The sequence below is a fragment of the Geotrypetes seraphini genome, chromosome 5 (genome assembly GCF_902459505.1).
Source record: "Geotrypetes seraphini chromosome 5, aGeoSer1.1, whole genome shotgun sequence".
In the NCBI taxonomy this organism is placed as follows: domain Eukaryota; kingdom Metazoa; phylum Chordata; class Amphibia; order Gymnophiona; family Dermophiidae; genus Geotrypetes; species Geotrypetes seraphini.
Window position 1 is genome coordinate 164,717,112 of NC_047088.1, and position 22,247 is coordinate 164,739,358.

Here is a 22,247-nt window from a genome sequence, read left to right on the forward strand (position 1 = left end):
TGAGGTCACCACTAACTCCATTTTAAGCATATGTCTCATATATCGTATATTCATTGTGGGTATTCTGAAAAGCTGACTGGCTAGGTGTGCCTCGAAGACAGAGCTGAGAAAACCTAAACTTGTCTGTGTGTGCTACTGGTACCCTTTTTGAGGCTGCTCATTATTGAACACGTTTGGATTTATTCTACTTTTATTATTTATTCTCTGGTTTGATGTTATTTATTGCTGTACATTGTTGTATTTGCTTTTCTTCCTCTAATGCATTTCTGGACATTTTTTGTTTCCTGGAAGGGTTTAGCCTCTCTTGTTCAATGGCCAAGTGGTAGAGCTGATACCTCAGCACCCTGAACATAAGAACATAAGAAATGCCTTCACCGAATCAGACCTTAGGTCCATCTAGTCCGGCGACCCGCACACGCGGAGGCTAAGCTAGGTGTCCCTGAAGTCATGAGATTGAATACCAGCATTGCTTCTTGTGACCCTGGGCAAATAATTTAATCCTCCATTGCCCCATGTACAAAATAAGTACTTGTATATAATTAAAATGCTTTGAATGTGTAACCACAAAAAGGCAGTATACAAGTCTCATTTCCTTTCCCCTTCCCCCTTCTACTGTCACATGGAACCAGAAGTAAGAAAAACAAACAGACAACAGAAAAATTACAGAAAAAAGGTCCAAGCCAGGCCTACATAATGCAAACAAAGAAAATGGTTGATGTAACCATTTGGGAAAAGATACTCACCACCTGGTCTGAGTACTGACTTCTTGTACTTTGATCTTTGCTCCAAGCTAGTCCTAAAATTGTTTATAGAAACAGAGAAAAATGAAGACATATAGCCCATCTAGTCTGCATTGGTGTAGCTAGAACATCGGGGGCTCTCATATAATATTAAGAAAAGTAAATATAAAGACTTCAAAAATGGGACAAGGAGGGACTGGAGCACTTCCTCCTTTTCTTGCCGGAACTTGGAGCTAGGAGCTAGGTCATGGACTGAAATTGAGGGGCAACAGGCCCAGGACAAATGTCAGGAGGTTCTGTTTCATACAACGAGTGGTGGACGCTTGGAATGCTCTCCTGGAGGAGGTTGTGACGAAAACCACCATTCTGGGATTCAAGGGCAAGTTGGATGCACACCTTCTTGCAAATCACGTTGAGGGATACAGGTAAAACAGGGTCTTCATCAGAGAGCACCTGGCTTGGCCTCCGTGTGTGTGGGTCGCCGGACTAGAAGGACCTAAGGTCTGATTTGGTGAAGGCATTTCTTATGTTCTTATGAGCAAATGGCAGCTCCGATCTGGGCTGTGGGTCCTTTAATGTGGAGGGAGCTGGGCCCGGATATTGGTAGGTGGGTCTCTCAGGGGCGTGTCCTCAGCAGTGATTCATGTGGGGCAAGGAGGGACTGGAGCACTTCCTCCTTACCCTGCCGGAACTTGAAGCTGGGAACAAAATGCAGCTCCGATCTTGGCTGCAGGTCCTTTAATGGGGAGGGAGCTGGGCCTGGATGTCAGTAGGCAGTTCTCTCGCCAGCGATTCCGTTGGGGCAAGGAGGGACTGGAGCACTTCCTACCCATTTATACAGTATTTATGTATGTATTCTTTTTGACCCCGGAGGCAAGCATTTAGCTGAAACATGGGTACTGTGTATTGATGCACCTTCTTGTCCAGTTTGTCTGTCTTGACTAGATTGTAAGCGATTTTGTGCAAGGACTGTCTCTTTTATGTTTTGATGTACAGTGCTGCATATGTCTAGTAGTACTTTACAAATAACTAATAGTAGTAGTATTGCTATCAGGTTCCCCAATTAATAAATACCATTTTCCTATCTTCCTCTTGTGGCTACTATGGCTGTGTGGGTACCTTCCCTTTGTCTTAATTCATAAAAAATACATACACAAATCTGCATCCACTGTTTTAAAAAATTGAGAGAGATTCAAAACACTGCAGTTCGACTGATTTTTGGTCTGAAAAAATGGGAGCATATTACCCCATATTATCAGAAACTACACTGGTTGCCGACTGAGGCCAGAGTTTCGTTTAAATTTGCTTATATTTGTTATAAATAAATCTTTGGCATGTCACCAGGCTACCTTGTTTCCCAATTTTCTTTGAATCATTCAAATTTTCTTTGAATCATTCAAATAAGTTTACACGTAGAGTTCATTTGTTCACATACCCTTCTGTTAAACAATGGGCTCCTTTTACAAATGCGTATTAGGGCCTTAACACGCAGAATGGCATGCACTAAAATGCTGCACGTGCTAGCCACTACTGCCTCCTGTTGAGCAGGCGGTAGTTTTTCAGCTAGCATGCGCTAATCCGGTGCGTGCGCTAAAAACACTAGCGCACCTTTGTAAAAGGAGCCCTATGTCGCTATAAGAGGTATCTTGAGAGAACCCTCTCTTTTCAGGCTGCTAAATTGAATGTTTGGTTTGGAAAAATTATGCTAGGAGCGTCTTCCTATTTCTATTTTAGAAAATCATTGAAGACACAATTATTCGATAAATTTGTATCCTAATGCATTCTCTGTCTTAAAAATTTTATGCTTTTGGTTTTACTACCAGATGTATTTTCATTTTTGAATTGTATTTTTCGCCGCATGTTCCATTTTTACTTGTTGTGAACCGCCTAGAACCATTCCTGGTCTGGCGGTATCCTATTTAATAAAAAGCTAGCCGCACATGCGCACTCCTATTTGTGTGTTCCGTGCGCTGTAGGTCTGTGGCAGAAGGAGTGCGCATGCGCGCTTATACGTCACCAGCCAATCGCCTCCACAAGCCGGACCGCAGCCAGCCGCCGATCTCTGTTCCTCCTGCACCATGGCATGCCAGGCATGTCCCTGCCTTCCCCGCCGCCGGCCTCGGGCTCCTGGGGGCCGGCGGTGCGAGACGCCCGGCCGGTGCTGAGGCCCCACCTCCCCGCTTCCGCCCTACACGGCGCCACCAGACCCAGACAGCTTCCCACGAAGAAATAACAAAACGGCCCTACACTCACAGACCCGCGAGCAGGGTTGCCATGGAAACCCAGCCGGAATAACATGCAGTCGCAAGGGTCAGTGAGAGGGGATCAGGAGCTAAAGAGAGATTGAAAAAAACAAACAACAGTGGACAAGGAGAGAGAGACACACAGACAGTCACAGAAGGACAGGGGGCTAAAGAGACAGATTGAAAAAATAACAAAACACAGAGGACAAGGAGAGAGAGACACACAGATACTCACAGAAGGACAGGGGGCTAAAGATACAGATTGAAAAAATAACAAAACACAGAGGACAAGGAGAGAGAGAGACACAGGAAAAAAAATGACAAACAGACATACAGCAGCCAAGGAGACAGACAACAACAAAAAAAAATACAGACATACTTACATAGAGCGTCCAAGTAGACAGACAGAGAGACAGTGGGCAAGGAGACAGCAAAAAAAAAAAAAAAAAAAATACAAACAGCCAAGGAGACAAACAGAAAAAAATAAAAAATACAATGCCCAAAGATAAATTCAGGAAAAAAAGACATACAGACACAGTGGCCAAGGAGTTAGACTGCAAAAAAGACATACAGACATACAGCAGCCAATGAGACAGACAGACTGACAGCGACCAAGTAGACAATCAGCAAAAAAAACACAAACAAACACAGAAAGCAAAAAAAGAGAAACATACAGCGGCCAAGGAGACAGGCATGCAACAAATAGGAAAAATATAAAAACTTTTAATAAATCAACCATACGCGAAGAATGAATAAAAAAAAAAAGGAAGAGACACCTATAGGGAAACACAGGATCAAGAGCATACAGAGAAAACAGAAGTTTGCAGGAATCAGGAACATATAGAGAAAGGAGAGCAGAGACCCCTGCAAGAAGAGAAAAATAGCAAAGAGACTGGGGATGAGAAAGAGAGCAGAGATGCTTGCAGGGAGAAAAAGCTAAGCAGTAATGTTACAGCTTGAGAGTGCAGACTGAGGAAGAAAGCAGAGACAGCACTACACAGGGAAATGGAGGCAGGAAAGAGACAGAAAGAAAAATACAGACAGACATAAATTCTAGCACCTGTTAATGTAACGGGCTTAACGACTAGTATAAAAATAAATTATTATTATTATTATTTGTGTGACCTCTCTTTCCATGAAAAAAGGTCCAAGCCAGGCTTTCATTACATACTTTTAGCTTTCCAAAAGTATGTGCATTATCTGCCTTATCCCAATTCTCCTTAGAATGCCTCCACAGAATGCAAATACAATTACACAAGGTCATGCTTTTGGGCTGCAAAAACCCAAGGGAACGGTACAGTTTAGGGGGTGAAGAGCTTTTGTGCACAAAAGAGGAGTAGAACTTTGGTGTAACAGTAGGCAAAATATATTAAAAAGTATTGTTATGCAATTTAGGGCTCCTTTTACTAAGCTGCGTTAGGGCATTAACACGTGGAATAGCGTGCGCTACAATGCCGCGCGCTAGATGCTAACGCCAGCATTGTGCTGGCCTTAGTTCTAGCCACGTAGCGTGGGGTTAGCGCACACTAATCTGATGCGTGCACTAAAAACGCTAGCGCACCTTAGTAAAAAGAGCCCTTAATGTACTACATTAATATTTGGTCACAAAGGAAAAAAGAAAGGACAGGAGGTTATGGAAAAACACTCTTCAGTATTTCCAGTGGACAATTTGAGGTTAACTAATTTCCAAGAGAAATCAGGAAAAGATGCGGTGATACTTTCCATATTGATTGTGCAATTAGCTTTGGACTTAGACAGGGATTGGCTCTTTAAAATGCACTTCATGGACCATAAGAATAATAGTAAAATTAGAATTTATCCAGATGTATATCGTGAGACACTATCTGTCATGGCCAGTCACTTCTTGAATGGGAAACCTGACCATATAAATTTTTTTAAAAAACAAAACACCCCTATTCGACCATATAGAATTTAACCCCCCCCCCCCAAAAAAAAACAACCTTATTCACGGTAAGAGTATTCAGACAGTCGAACACTCTTCGTCCTCAGGCTACCCTCAGTTCACATTATGGAGTACCCAAGGGAACTCCTTAGTCACGTCTCTTTGTCGGTGCAGCATAGAAGGCACCTAGCATCAGCCTGCTCCTTTTCCGCTTCGACACCCTGAGTCTTGTCACCTGGGAGGCAGAGCAAGCAATAACACTCGCCAGCAGTCACTTTGGTGCCTCAAATGTTAGACCTGTTTCTGGGTATATTTGACCTGCTGATTCCAAAAATGGCACCAGTTTTCTCCTATGAGTTCGAAGTTTTGTGATGGAGAACATGTGCCATATACCACTCTTCACCCTGCTCACCCATTACAAAAATCAGGATATATATTTTTTAAGTTCAATAATCTTTATTAAAGTTTTTACAACATACAAAGGTATACGGACCAGTTCCAATGAGAAAATATATAGGGTCAATATACTGTACAGAGGTTAACAGAACCAAAAATAAGGGAATAATATAACTATAACAGTGGTCTCAAACTCGCAGCCCGGGGGTACTATTTTGAGGCCCTCAGTATGTTTATCATAATCACAAAAGTAAAATAAAACAGTTTCTTGATCATATGTCTCTTTATCTATACATTACAATATTATTATTAAGACTTAGCCAAAAGGAAAGATTTATAAACTATAAAGAGTTTTACCTCATGCAAAATTGTCATTTCTTTAATAAGACATTAACTATTTTTTCTGAGGCCCTCCAAGCACCTACAAATCCAAAATGTGGCCCTGAATTTGAGACCACTGAACTATAACTAAATCCATATACCGTAATATTAGTGAACGTTAGAGTCACTAGCTGGATGGAAACATATGAGCTTTTAATATTTAATGCCCTCTTTCACTATACTGCAGTCAAATTCTCTAAAGAAACAATTCACAGTGTTCCCCCCAGTAGCATACCAAGGGGAGGGGGGGGGCGGTCTTCCCCGGGTGCATGCCTTGGGGGGAGTGCACAGCCAGCTGTTCTCACTGCCTCTAACACCGGCCCTGTAGCTCCGGTGTTCTCCACACCTGCTCCCACCCGATCGCTATTATTTTAAATGTTATGGCAGCCGGGGCGCTGTATCCATCGGAGGAGACTTCTAACCTCGGCTTGTCCCAGAACTGTTCCTGCAGCCACCGCCCGCCTAGGCGGGAATAGGAAGTTGCTGTTGCAGGAAGAGTTCGGGGGCAGGCTGAGGTTAGAAGTCTCCTCCGATGGATACAGTGCCGCGGCTGCCATAACATTTAAAATAATAGTGATCGGGGGGGAGCAGGTGTGGAGATAGAGGGGCATTTTTGATAGGACTTCTAAGTTTGAGGTTGGACATTTTGGGTAAGACGTCCACAAATCCAGCAGAAAAAATGTCCATTTTCAAAATTGCCAGACATCTATCTTTTATTTTTGAAAATGACCTATGTATAAGTTTTTTTGGTCCTTAGGACGTCTATCTTTTTGGCCATTTTCAAATATAAAAACGTCCACATGAAAAACACACAAAAGCAAGTTTTGTAGAGTACCCAACTACCTTGTCTGATGGCGGCAGATGAATCCCCATTAGATGAGCCAGTTTTGGGGATTCGTACTGGCTCAGCTGATGGGGATTCCCCCTGCCAGGATCACCTGAGCCATGGATCCCCCTTCCCCTGACATTCCCCAACATCCCCCTGACATTGCTGGACTCCACAACATCCCCCCCATATCCCACAACATTGTTGGACCCCTCCAGCATCCCCAAATCCCCCTTCCCGGTATCTGCTGATGACAGATCAGCAGGAAGGAAGGCCACTCCCTTCAGCCTACAGGGCAGCGTGCTGCGAATGACGGGCCTTCCCCCTCCAGATGCATCACCATTTTGAGCCTTAGGCCCCTCCCACTGCATCCCAAGATGTGGATATGGGGGATGTCGGGGAGGGTCTGGGGATGTTGGGAGATATCAGGGGGAGAGGTGTAGGGCTACACGGCTCAGCTGATGCTGGCAGGGGGAATCTCCATCAGCTGAGCTGGCAGGAATCCCTGAAACCGGATCAGCTGATTGGTATTTCTCTGCCCCGATCAGCTGATGGCAAGCCCTCATTGTACTGTTTTTTCCCCCACCATTTCTAGGTGGTGGGAGGGGGTCATGACCACTGGGAGAATAAGGGGGGCATGGTGTCATGACTTAAACCCTCAAGTGGTCATCTTGTCAGTTTGGTCACCTTTGGGGCACTTAGACCTGTTTTACTTTGGTCTAAGTCTCAGTGGATAAGTTCTGCCTAGGATTTCCTGGAAAAGCTTTGATTATTACTTCAGGACATCCAGGTGGAAGCCTGTCCGATTCCCGCCCATAACACACCTCCCAACATGCCCCTTTGAGCTCTGGACGCACAGCAGCTTAGAAGTGCTGCTGGACCTCCTGAAAGTTTATTTTGATTATCGGCATTTGAACATCCCTGCTATTAGGACATCCAAGTGCTGACTTAGGCAGGTTTTTGGATATTTTCAATTGATTATGCCCCTCATAGTATCTAGGTACTGGTGCTAAATATTATTAGTACCTGGATAACTTTCAATGGTTGCCTGACACCAGGATAGTCATTCTGACTGTGTTGTTCAAAATACTTTAAAGAGAGAGCCTCTATAAAGGCTGAATATCACCCCATCTATCTAGCTACAAATTAAACACGTTTTAAATGCTCAAATTTGAGCCGTATGAAGGGCAGTTCTATAACAGGGTGCATGATGGGGATATAAGGAAAGATATAAGGAAAGTCAGCACCTACATTTCTTTATCAAATACTAGTGCAATTGAGTATAAACACACGTAGGCACATTGGTACAAGCACTTAAGCCACTCACAGCGGACCAGATTCTATAAATGGCGCTTAACTCAGTAGATGCATAGCAAAATGGCATCTGCCATGTGCCAATCAAAGTTAGGCATCATTTGTAGAATCACGCCTAAATCAACAGGCATTGGTAGGCATCATAATGTTAGGTACTGGTATATTAATCCAGGGTTTTCTTGGCCTAATATTATAGTGCCTAACTCAACTAATGTCAAAACAATGCTCCTAACCATGTCTTCTTTCCATGTAGGAACTGGTAGGTGCCTCGGTGTAGACGTCTATCATGAGGTGGTAGGCATCTAATGGCTAATTGATTCTTTTATTGTTTTTTTTTATGGCACTTTCAATTAACAGTGCTGATGAAGGCAATTTAAAAAAATTAAGGTAGGCGCTTAGTTCGATAGGCACCTTGATTTAGGTGCCTATCGGTAGGCATCTTTTTTAGAATCAGGGTCAGAGTTTGTGCATTAGCACCTAAGTGCTAAAACATATTGGAAAAAAATATTTGTTCTTTCAGCTTGTAACTAAACTCTGGAATTTATTACTTGGCGATGTGGTAAAAGCAGTTAGCATAGAAGGGTTTAAAAAGATTTTAACAAATTCCTAAAAGAAAAGTCCATAAACCATTATTGAGATGGACTTGGGAAAATCCATTGCTTATTCCCAAAATAATCAGCAAATAATCTTTTTTACTCATTTGGGATCTTACCGGGTATTTGTGACCTGGATTGGACATTTCTGGGAAAAGAATAGTGGGTTTGATATACCTTCGGTCTGTTTAAGCATCCATGGTGATTGCTTATGGTCTTATGTGCTACAGATACTCACATAAGTTATAGTAAGTTATGTGTGTAAGTTTGAACTTTGTTTTTGCTTCACCCATGAAGTTTGGGTGAGTACATAATTATGCATATAGATTATAAAATTTTATAATGTACATGCAGTCTATTGTAATTTAGGTGCAAGCATTTGCAACAGCTCTTTGTTCATGTTTGTTTGATCTTATCTGTTTTATTGAATTAAGTATGTAAAGATATGTAAACCATTTAGGTCTAAACGGTATAGAAATTTTTAAAACAAATAAATAAATATACTAGTATTCTGTAAAGAAAAGTGGGCAAGATTCAAATAGATGCTTTCCTTAGGTCTAAATTTAGGAATCCCCATATAGAAATACTCTCATAGGCATAAGCATCTGCAGGCACCTACTTTTCTTTATATGAATACCAACTTAAGAGGCTGAAAATATGTCTTTATTTAAGATAGAGGGGGTCCAGGTGGGCTTGGGGGGATCCAGTGGGTTTGGGCTTGGGGGTTCCGGGTGGGCTACCTTTGGGGGTGGGGGGGTGCTCGGCAGAAGGGACTGGGCATAACTTCAGCCAGCGAACTTTGGGGGGGGGGGGGGGTTGTAGAGCGGTGTTGACAGGAGAGACTAGGCATCTCTCCTTTCCTATATCCACATTTAGATTTCAAAACATATAAAAATAAAAGAAAAATCTTTTCAGGGGAAAATAAACATATGAGTAAAATCAGGGAAAGTCAGCAAAGAGCCAAGAAACAAACAAGCTGATATTTTGATGCTTGCATAATTGGTAGCATCCCTGATTTAATTTATATCAAGCATCTGCAAATTTCATATTTGTGGATACCTTTTTTTAATTTGAATCTAAAACTGTTTGTGAGAACAAATTATTCCACTTCTGAGCATAACTGTTCTGCTTACTTAATTCATCTCACAGCCTTCTTGCCTATATTTGTGAGTGATAATGCTCTCTTGTACCACAAACGCTGCCTCATGCAACACCTGTCAGATATGGAAGACTGCATTAAATGTTCAGCAATTCCAGCAATCTAATTAAATGAACACACTTGGGTATTTATAGTTTTAGTATACAAAGAGCAGATGTACAAAGTATTTTTCCCCACAGACATAAAACTGGAGAAAACCCATAGCACATCTGGCTCCATGCCTTGGACCAAAAATCTTTGCTTCTCTGTCAATGGCTTATAGGGTTACATTTTCAAAAAGGCTAGTTATTTGTAGTGCATTGTTGTCACCTAAACCTCCTTTAGACAAGTATAAAAGTAGATTATTTTCCATCATGACTGGGATAGCCATGCAAATGGTTACTAAAAACTGGAAAAATTGGGATCGACTTTATTTCTCCTTTTGGTGGGACTCTTTATGTTTATGCTACAAATATGAGAAAATGAATTCTGAAATGTTTTGTAATAATAAGTTATTTAAATTAACATGGAGTCCATTGACAAATTTTGTTAATGATGATTAGCTGGTTTATTCTCCTGATTTCTTATTTGATTTACACATCCAGTGAGAGTGGGTGGGTGGGTGGATGGATATTATATTTTGATGTTTTCATTGATCAATAAGTTCAATATGATTTTCACTATATGTCTGAAATAATGCATTTGGGTTTTGTTCTTTATTGGGGTGGGAGGGAGGGGGAAAAGTGTTTGAAGTATTTCTATGACGGATGTAAATGCAATTTTGAAATTAATTATATGTAAATGTATATTTTAATGTTTGTTTTTGAATGAAAAATTAATAAAGAGTTAAAAAAAAGGCTGCATGGATGTTAGACATCTGGAGGGTAATTTGTAAAAGCATTTCTTTGGGTAATATAGTGCTTTACCTATAGACACAGCATTTTATAAAGCTTCCCACCTGATCTATGGCAAACTGCTTATACAGCTTATATGGGTGTAAATTAAACTCTGGAATTTGTTACCAGAGAATGTGGTGAAAGCAGTTAGCTTAGCAAGGTTTAAAAAAATCTTGGATAATTTCCTAAAAGTTCATAAGCTATTAAGATGGGCTTGGAAAAATCTACTGCTTATTTTTAGGATCAGTGGCTTAAAATCTATTTTACATTTTTGGGATCTTGTCAGGTAATTGTGACCTGAGTTGGCCACAGTTGGAAACAAGATACTGGGATTGATGGACCTTCAGTCTGTCCCAGTATGGCAACTCTTATATAAATTTACTCAGATGGAGTGGAAACATTTCTAGGGATAGGGAGGGGATGGCATTTGCAGACATACTTATGGGGGCAATTCAATAACTTGGCACTATTACGTAAGCGTCAATTTACAAGGACTGTAATTTCCATTACAGAATACTAGCATAATTTGACATTAATGTACCTATAGTTAGGTAAATGTGCATGCCCAAATGAGGCACTTAAATGTGTAACTTACAGTATTCTGTAAGTTAGGTGTGTTTTAAGTGCGAGTCTGAGCTCTGAGGACTTTCTTAAGAGATCAGACTCCACAAGTGACCCTTGAGGGGAGGAATGCCTAACCCTCAGTAAGCCTGATTCTAAGAGACAGTTTATAGAGCAGGGGTGCCCAAATGGTCGATCGCGATAGACCAGTAGATCGCAAAGGCAACGCAAGTTGATCGCGTTGCCTTTGCAATCATTTTCTTCCTGCTGCTTCCCCGAGCCAGGCCTGGCGTGTACAAGCGCCGGACTCACAAGACCTAACCTCCGACGTCAATTCTGACGTCGGAGAGGAAGTTCTGGGCCAGCTAATTGACGTTGGAGGTGATGTCTTGTGGGCCCGGCGCTTGTACGCACCAGGCCTGGCTCGGGGAAGCAGCAGGGAGAAATCGGCTTTGTGGTTGGGGGGATAGGGAAAGAATTGGGGAAGTGGAGAAATTGGCACGATGGCTTGGGGGGGCAGGGGGAGAGAGAAAGAAAGACAGGCAGGTGGAGCGAGAAAGAAAGGCAGAAAGAAAGAGGGTGCAGGGGGAAAGAGAAAGAAAGAGGTGGCAGGGAGAGAGAGAAAGGCAGAAAGAAAGGGGGGCAGGCAGGGGGAGAGAGAAAGAAAGGCAGAAAGAAAGAAATATTGGCATTACAGAAGAAGAAAGTGCAACCAGAGACTCATGAAATCACCAGACAAAAAGGTAGGAGAAATGATTTTATTTTCAATTTAGTGATCAAAATGTGTCCATTTGAGAATTTATATCTGCTGTCTATATTTTTCACTATGGCCTCCTTTATTAAACCATTATAGTGGATTTTAGCGCAGGGAGCCTATGAGCGTCGGGAGCTGCGAGGGGCATTTAGCGCAGCTCACTGTGCTAAAAACCGCTATCGCGGTTTAGTAAAAAGGGAGGGAGTATATTTGTCTATTTTTGTATAGTTGTTACTGAGGTGACATTGCATATTTTAAAGTCATCTGCCTTGACCTCTGAAAAAACCCACGAATACAAATGATAATTAACATTTTCTCTGCTTCCAGTGTGCTTTGTGTTTTTTATAATTTTATTGTTGGTAGATCATTTTGACTTGGTCATTTTAAAAGTAGCTTGCAAGCCAAAAAACTGTGGGCACCCCGATCAGCAGGCCCACCCCTAGCTCATTTCTTTACTTATAGCAACCTGTGAACTACTGTCTGGGCATTACAGTAAGGGCATTACTGTCTGGGAACAGTAAGGGCATTACTTTGGTAGGATTTTTCTGCCCTTTCTTTTTTTTTTTTTCTTCCAGGTTTAAGTTCTTCTGCACCACAATATGGCCGAGAAACATCGTATCACCAAAGCTGCTGCTCAGATTACAACTGCTGTCTCTGTGCATACAGAAAATGTTACCCAGGCATACAGAGTAGTTCCATGTACAAGCTACTTTCAGCTTAAATCCCTCATGAAGGAGAAGTCACGTCTATGCTCCTCCCCCTCCTTGCCCTCCTCCCTCCCACACCCCCTCCTTCCTCCTCCTTGCATTTACATGCTAAGGTTATAGTTGCAGAATACTGCTGAGTGCATGCCTAGCACTTTTGCACAGTTATGTGTGGAAGCATTCTCTAACTCACAGTTCTTCAACCGCCAGTCTGCAAAAAAATCTTGCTGGTCCGCGAAGGATTTGGGTCCCCACCGCAACGAAAGGTGCCAGTGTCAGCTGACTTGCAATTTCCTGTTGCCGTCACTGTGCCGGAACTCCTGCCTTCGCCAGGACTCCTGCCGCGTATGCTTCCTGCCTTGTCTCCGCACCTCCAGACCAGCAGCGGCAGCTCTGTGTGCTTTTAACTTCGGCACAGAGCTGCCCCTAAGCAGTAGTTTAGCGCAGTTTCATAAGGCAGCCTCGGGGCCTTTGCTAGGCCGGCCCACATCGCATCATCGAAGCCTAAAAACTCTTGGGCCGCTGAAGGAGGGCAAAGAGCAGCTGTCCTGGAGGTTTCCCTTCCTCTCATCTTTGCAGGTCCCTTTTTTCCACCTTTTTTTTTTTCTTCAAACGGCAACGGGCCCCAGCATCGACATCAAATAAGTTCCACTGTTCCTTGCAAGTGGTTCTGCTCGGCCAAAGCTTCCCCTCTGACATGAGCCACCCTCAGAGAAAAGAAAGTGACCCGCAAAGGTGGGGGGAAGGGGGGCAGATGATGGAAGTTGGGGGGGAGACAGAGAAGGGGCAGATGATGGAATGGAGGAGATGAGAGAGAGAAGGGGACAGATGATGGAAGTGAGAAGAAGGGAGAGAGCGCAGAAGGCAGATGGATGTCAGTTGAGAGGGGAGAGCAGATGCTGAATGGAAGTGGGGAAAGAACACATACTGGATGGAAGGAGGAGATAAATAAATGGGGAAGAAAATAGTAAGATAATGGAGGGGTGAGGGAAAGGGGTGACAAGTTGTGGGTAGACACAGTGAAAAGAGGGAAACAGGACTAAATAGTAAGAAAGAATTTAATTTAGATGGAGGCAGAAAATAGAGAAGGAAGACCAGAGAAGAAAAGGGAAGAGAGAGCAGAGAACGATATCAGATCTGAGTGGAGGAAATGAGAAGAGAGAGATGCTAAAAACCACAGGGGGGGGGGAAGGACAGAGATGCCAGACCATGAGGGGAACAGAAGGAAGATGATGGATGCCAGACCAAATTGAGGAGGGGGGGGGGCAGGAGGAGAGATGGCAGGAAAAGACAGACAGTGAATGGAAGGGGCAGATGCTGGACTGAAGAGACAGAGAAGGTTATCATGCCGCTGTACCGGGCCATGGTATGCCCTCACCTGGAGTACTATGTCCAGCACTGGTCACCGTTCATGAAGAAGGCCACGGTACTACTCGAAAGGGTCCAGAGAAGAGCGACTAAGATGGTTAAGGGGTTGGAGGAGCTGCAGTACAGCGAAAGATTAGAGAAACTGGGCCTCTTCTCCCTCGAACAGAGGAGATTAAGAGGGGACATGATCGAAACATTCAAGATACTGAAGGGAATAGACTTAGTAGAGAAAGACACTATTCACCCTCTCCAAGATAGGGAGAACGAGAGGGCACTCTCTAAAGTTGAAAGGGGATAGATTCCGTACAAACGTAAGGAAGTTCTTCTTCACCCAGAGAGTGGTAGAAAGATGGAACGCTCTTCCAGAGGCTGTTATAGGGGAAAACACCCTCCAAGGATTCAAGACAAAGTTATACAAGTTCCTACTGAACAAGAACGTGCGCTGGTAGGGCTAGTCTCAGTTAGGGTGCTGGTCTTAGAGCAGAGGGCCATGCGTGAGCAGACTGCTAGGCATGATGGACCACTGGTCTGACCCAGCAGTGGCAATTCTTATGTTCTTAGGGCAGACGCTGGATGGAAGAGAGTGAAAAGGCAATGAAAGCAGAAACCAGAGACGACAAAACGTAGAAAAAAATAATTTTATTTCTATCTTGTGATTCAAATATATCAGATTTGAAATATGTATCTTGCTAGACATAACTGGGGAGCGCAAAGCCCAGGCAGTGCTTCTTTAGCTTCCAGCTGGCTTAGGGCTCTCTCTGACCAGGGGGCAGTTGCCCTAATTCCACTCCCCTAACACCATTCCTGTCATGTGAGACTGTGGTATTCTGTTACATGACATTTGTGTAGCATTCTGTAATAATTTGGCTTATTCAGTTTTCTTGATAGTAGAGGGGATATATGTGAAGGGGAGAGGAGACAGGGGTTTTGTTGATCTTTGCCCTGTATTATTTGTATTTATAAAATGACAATTGTATAGAATATTGTTTCTTTTTATACTTTAATAAAATATGTTCAATATAAAATCATAACTATTTGAGGCTTGTGTGGATGGGATCAGATGGTTTGTGGGACCGAGCTCACGGGGATGGGGCGGCGATAGTTTTTAAAAAAAATTTCAGTCTTAGTAGTTTGCCGGTCCATGAAATAATTATTTTATTTCCGCTGGTCCATAGGTATAAAAAGGTTGAAGAACACTGCTCTAACTTACATGACCTGTTATAGAATGAGGGGAGGTAGGGTAGGAGATATGCCTACAATTATCTAAATATGTGTGCTAGCTGGTGCTATCCATGGATTTTCAGCAGCATTACATGGATAATGCCATAGTACCAAAGTGGTCTGGAATGATTTAACATTTGAATATTGCTGGGGTAGTGCATGAGCGAAGCGTCAAGATATCTCAAGAGTGACAATAGCCCATTATCCAAGTAACTAGGACTGCAAAAGTGTCCTAGCATTGTCTAGATAGAGTGACAAGATTTAGTTCACTATCTCAATATTCAGCACTGTTTGCAATCCAGAGAATGGTGCTCCCTTGGTCCACGGCAATCCTAGATATTCAGGCCCTCTTTTACAAAGGTGTGCTAAGCATTTTAGCACGTGTTTAACATGTACTAAATAAATGCATGCGCTAACCGCTAATGCGTCCATAAGATAACATGCACGAATTAGCGTTTAGCATGTGATTAGCGCATGCTAATATTTACCACGCGCTAAAGAGCATAGCGTACCTTTGTAAAAGAGGGGGTCAATGTCGGTACTGTATCCAGCCACCAGCATTGAATATCTGGGCCAATGTTTGCCACCATAGGCAGCCAAAGAAAAACCTGCTTTTTAGGTGGGTCTAGCTAGTGTTGTAGCGAGGGTAGGATATGCCCAGGACAGTGGTACCTCCGCTCCTTTCATGCCCTTCTACTCCTTCCCCCATGCCACATTTGCACCTTCCCTGCCCCTCATACCTCTTTAAATCATCCCCAGTGAGTGCAGCTTCTCCGGCCTACTGCTCATGCTGGTTCTGGCTTTCCCTCTGATGTCACTTCTTGGCCCCGCAACCTGGAAGTGATTTCAAAGGGGAGGCAGGCCGGTGCGAGCAGCAGACCATAGACGTTTCCTGCACTGGTAAAGATTTAAAGGGAGGTGGAGTGAGGGCATGAGTGTGGATTGGGGTGGGCGGACGCTGTCACAAACCCGAGCCCAATGCCGGCCTTGTGCCAGGGAAGAGTCATAAAAAACATCCCCTGAAACTAGTCCGGGCTAATCACTGTGTCCCTGATAGGCAGGAACAAGACCAGGAAGCACAGGCTGTGTTCAGACCTGCTGCAGAACACAGCCTGGTGAAAACTGGCAGAGCCCCTTTAAATCCTCCATTTTGTAAGAGGCTGGCTAAACAAGGTAGAAGGCAGCCTCAGCTGAAGGAAGTTCAGCCCCTGAGTAGGGCTGGGCCTGGTACAGCAGCTTTGCAGCATTTGGAGAGCTGGCTGACCAGGAGGAAAGGAGACAGAGGAGAAGCTCTCAGGTGGAAGGAGCCTCCAAGTCCCCCAGAGCCAAAGGACATTGAAATGCTGGACTCTGAACCAGAAGGAACAACCCTGGTAAACCCAGATTATGAAGCAATGGATTGCAGTGCTTTACCGGATTGATTGAAGAAATGGATATTAATTAGTTTGAGTTGTTTTCTGAGTTTATATTTTTTTGAATGTTTCCATTTCTGCTGTACAAAAAGTATTTTCCTTGAGCAAGCTAGCTAAAGGGATGTATGCTAGCAAAGGGTTTTACTTTGATGAGAAGTTTTTTTTTTTCTCTTTTTGCCAAGATGGCTGTTGTGTTAAAACTTCAGCAATTGTTTTCCATAAGGAGTGAATATCCTGAAAGCTGGGGCAGGATTTGCCCAACACCTTAGTGAATAGTTTGCGGGTTATTTTGCTCTTGGTAACAAGGAGCCGATTTGGCAAATCCACCAGCTTTCTGCCACTGCTTTTGAAAGGGCATCGCTGCACATTGCAGTGTGACATAGCTTGTTTGTCAATTTGCAAGTAAGACTTTGAGAGAGTCAAGGACTGCCGGAGACTCTGTGATACCTGGGACATTGATGAAAGAACTTTGGGAAAGTTATCCAGACCAGGCTGGTAATTACAATATATTTTATTTTCATGATTATGACCAAGACCTTTTGAGTACATTTTCTTTTGATGCATTTTTGCTTGGACCTGTTCAGTTGAACAATAAATTTAATTTCTTTATTTCATAGCTTACCTGTGTGCGGCCATTCTGTTTTATTCACATGGGATAAGTTTATACACAACAGGGACTTCCTCCCTCATGGGGAAGCACGCTGGGGAGAATATTTTAAGCGTGGGCCGGTTACCGCAAGCCTTGAGGGCCGGCCATGCTACAACGCGGAGAGGTGCCGGTGCCCCCACCAAGATGGTGCCATGGGCAATCCAACCCCTTCGCCACTGGGTCTAGCAGGCTCAACGCCTTAGTCAGCCAACCGATAAATATTGGCAGTGACTGGCTATGTCACATTCCAGCAAAGTGGATATTCAGCTAGCTCCTGCTGAATATCAGTGGATAGCAGCCATGTGACATTTAGCTGGCCAGGCGCCACTCCTGACTGGCTAAGTATTGCTGAATATAATAAGGGGGGGGGGGGGGAATTCTTTAAATGCAATAATTGAAGTTCAAAACAAAAAAATGCTGACTGCTGTGTTTAATAGAAATAGGAACTTCTTCCTTATTCCAATTTAGCAATCTGTTACTGTCACTTATTATTATTATTAGACCCTCAGCGTCACCACTCAGAACTCAAACATATCACCGTTCTGAGCTTTACGTGACCAATCCTCACTGGGTCCAAGTTTTACTTATTTTTACTTTTTCAAGAGTTTATATATTCAAATACTTATATCTTTCTCAAGTTTTATATATTCAAATACTTATTCATTTTAGTTAGCTTATTTTACTTAGCTTTAATGTAGTTGTCTCTGGTAGAGATATTTTTAGATGAAGCAGGGTGACATAGCCGACATGTTTCGCGGGAAACCGCTTTATCAAGGCTCCACCCCTAAAAGAGATTAAAAAAAGGGTGATAATATGACTCCTGTAGAAAAACTGGGTTATCTAAACAACGTGAACATATCAAATTAGCTTAGAATAACCTTCTCTCATACCTTTTAGCACTATCGACTTCCTCAACTGCTTTTTAAAAATAAATATAAAAACAGAGGAATGCTTGAACTATAAGGAGCAACGTTGGATTTATACATTGAATACTGTTATCCCATATGGGTTAAATCTCGAGTTGGAATGGGCTTCCTTGATCTAGGTTCTGCACAAGCGAGAGGGATCCTAAAAAGACTCTAAATAAAGTTTGTTGTACTGTAAACAGCTGGTGGCTGTCGTCATGCTCGCGCGTCATTTGGTGGGCGTGGCTTCAACACCGGCTTGCTCTATTAAAAAGGGAGAACGCTGTCGGCTCCTCTTTAAAGCAGTTGAGGAAGTCGATAGTGCTAAAAGGTATGAGAGAAGGTTATTCTAAGCTAATTTGATATGTTCACGTTGTTTAGATAACCCAGTTTTTCTACAGGAGTCATATTATCACCCTTTTTTTAATCTCTTTTAGGGGTGGAGCCTTGATAAAGCGGTTTCCCGCGAAACATGTCGGCTATGTCACCCTGCTTCATCTAAAAATATCTCTACCAGAGACAACTACATTAAAGCTAAGTAAAATAAGCTAACTAAAATGAATAAGTATTTGAATATATAAAACTTGAGAAAGATATAAGTATTTGAATATATAAACTCTTGAAAAAGTAAAAATAAGTAAAACTTGGACCCAGTGAGGATTGGTCACGTAAAGCTCAGAACGGTGATATGTTTGAGTTCTGAGTGGTGACGCTGAGGGTCTAATAATAATAATAAGTGACAGTAACAGATTGCTAAATTGGAATAAGGAAGAAGTTCCTATTTCTATTGAATTGATATTGAAATAGCCATCTGAAAGTCTTATATGCTATTAAGTTGACTGCTGTGTTTAAACATCAATGCCTTTTATTCATTTCTTATGCATCAGGGGAGGGCAGGAACATTAGGATCTTTGTGAGCACATAGGCCCAAATTCTGTAACTGGCACATAATGTTAGGCTCCTATTTCAGTGACGCCCAACTAGATAGGCGCCTATCTAAATTGATTAACAAGCTCAATCAAGCTTTTTAATCAGCAATAATTGAAACCTAGGCGCCTACCAAGAAAGAGAGCAATCCTGCAATAAGGCACCTCTAAAAATTTAGGCGGCCTTCAAAAAAATAGGCGCTATGCACGTTAGGTGTGGGCGTGGCTACGAGTTAGGCGCCAGGTTGCAGAATCGCTACTCAGATAGGCGCCTAACTTTTAGTTGTGCCTAGAGCTGGCCTATTTATTGGGCGCCTCCAAAATAGGTGCCGCTCAGCGTGATTCATTAAACAGCACCCAATTTTACTTGAATCGCGCTGAACAGTGCCTAAGTCGGCACCTAACTTTTGGGCGTTTCTTATAGAATTTGCTCTATAGACTCAAAGGCTCCCTAGTGCTTATCACAGTTGCTTCAGCTGGCCAGACAAGGCCTATGGCCAAAGACAGACCTACTTTTTAGGTGGGACTATCTAGCTAATAGACCTAGCCGGTGAGTTGCTGAATATTGGCAGTGACCAGCTATGTTGTCTGACATAGCCAGTCACCAGTAATTTCCGGTCATTTCCATCTGGCTAAGTACTGCTGAAAATCGGGCGGGGCATATGTGGTTACTGAGTGGCAGCAGGTTCAGGACAAATGTCAGGAAGTTTTCTTTCACACAGCGCGTGGTGGATGCTTGGAATGCACTCCCGGAGGAGGTTGTGGAGGAGACTACTGTACTGGGATTCAAGCGCAAGTTGGATGCATACCTTCTTGCATATCATATTGAGGGATACGGTAAATCCGGGTCTCCATAAAGGAGTACCTAAATGGGCCGCCGCATGTGCGGATCGCCGGACTAGATGGACCTCGGTCTGATCCGGTGAAGGCGTTTCTTATGTTCTTACCAATTTATGCTAGTGTTCTATAATGGCAATTCTGAGATTGTCATTATAGAATGTGCCCTTAGCACACGAAACTTAGGCACCTAACTTTAGGCAACCTTTCTTGGATTGATCCCTAGGTGCATAACTTCAGACTTCAAAAGGAAGAATTGTATATCATTGAAAGTTTGTCCCAACCTCACTTAAAAGTTCTTCAGCTTTACTGCAGTCATATTTTCATCAATATCATAGGCTTAAAAATATCAGTGGCATCACAATATCATCCGCATTGTGCCATGTTATCCCTAACTCTCCAGAAAAAGTATGCTCACTCATTAATGGATTAAAATATTTGAAAGTAGAGTACTCAGAGAATAAGAAATTGACCAAACTTCCAAATGCTCACACAGGGAACCATTATAATCTGCTTTCAATTTTCCATCTAAGTTTGAAACACTTTTTCATTTATATTATAATCCTTACTCTTGAGGTTAAAGTGTCCAAAACTGAAAGAAAATTGTTTTCTCTGTCACTGCCCTTAATCATTTTAGTTGAGAATTCAATATTGCTTCACTCCCACACAAAGTTTCGAGTGAAAGCTCTGGAGAATTCTTCTGCTGTTTAAGTATGTAAGATTTATAACAGTACTCTTCAATTAACCAAAATGAAAGGGTTATTTTTGATTAAAAAAACAACAACTCATGATGTGTCTCAGAGTAGACTAGCTGATAATGTTAATCCCATTCAAGATCTTGATAGCACAGGTTAATTCCATTCAGTGTGCATTAAAAAATGGCACAAGTCCATTTAAGTTGGACTATGAAATCTGTTTCATCTTATTACGTGTGCTCTTGATTCTGCAACTATTTTAGGCAAGCAAAACATTGTGAGGCTAATATTCAACAGCATTTATGAAGTCAGTGGTGGTGCAGGCTGCCAACTTCCCAGGGGCTCAAAGGATACTTTTGAACATATGAATCATTGTCCAACAAAATGAACTGTCCAACACCACTTATGGTATAATTTGTACATCTAAGTGGAAACATTCAGCTACTAAACATCTAAATTCAGAGTTGGCGTCAGATTATTCACCCTAGACAAACTTTGCCACTCCCTTCTCCCATACCTTTCAGGCCCCTCGTCAGTAATTCAACAATTCAACTTAAATGGAACAATTCTGAAAAAACACATACCTAGACAATCAGGACTTATTGCTTTGCTTGGATTGCAGCTGCTTGTTGCTGTAATAGAGAAGCTGCTGCACCAGGTATCCAGCTAGCCTGTCTAATGGTTATGTCAACCTTGTCTAAATTAAGGTGGGCCATGCAAAAAGCAAGTATATAACCTGAAACATCTGATATGACATTTCAACATACATGGATGTTCAGTGGTGCTGACTAAAGTGGTACTAATGTTCTCTTAGGCTTCCGTGGCTGGCATCATAATTGCTGCAGTTTTCTGTATCTCGCTGTGCTTGGGTAGATAGAAGCTGGGAAGGTACAAATGTCTACCTACCCAGGTTCTATCTATTCAGAAGCAGCAAGACCTGGAAAAGTGCAATAATCATGAAGTCAGCTGCGGAAGATTAAGAGAACATATAACCCAGCTTTACAGGGAGAAATCCTTAAATTCAGAGAATTCTCTACCCTATGGGTAAAGAAACCAATAGATTTTCCTGCCATATCTTTCTTGAGATAAGAAGACCAGAATTGAACACAATACTCCAGGTGAGGTTGCACCATTTTTAGTCTTGTTAACATCCCTTTTTAATAATCTTGTTTGCATTTTTGGCCACTGCCATCACACATTGGGCGGAAAGTTTCATTGTATTGTCTACAATGATACCCAGATCCTTTTCTTGGGCACTAACCCCCCAAGGTGGATCCTAGCATCCAAAAACTGTGATTTGTCCACATTAAATTTTATTTGCCATTTGGACGCCCAGTTGAAAGGGGCTGCTAGCCTTTCACTGTTTTGAAATGATCACACCAACGAGAACACATTTGCTGCATCAAAAATATATATATTTAGAAGTAATAAATCAAGTCAGCTTACATGATTGGCATCAGAAAAATGATTATACAGCAATTGTGCCAAGTGGAGGAAATGTCCAGAGACTAGTAGTCTGGGAAGTTCTGGTCCATTTTATCCCTTATTCTGCATTATCATTCTGATATTTTGATTGGAGGTTACATTAGCATTCTGATTGGTTATTACATGTTCAAAATCAGTGATTGAGTGTTATACAGGTTACATTAGGTCATTACAAGCTTGGGTGTTGTCTGAAAAACAACTTCCTTATCTCCTCTGACAAGTTGTCCTTAGTGATGACCTCTAAACCCCCTGGACATGCACCACACCCCTTTCAGTGGTCCCCCCTCCTTCTGCATCTTG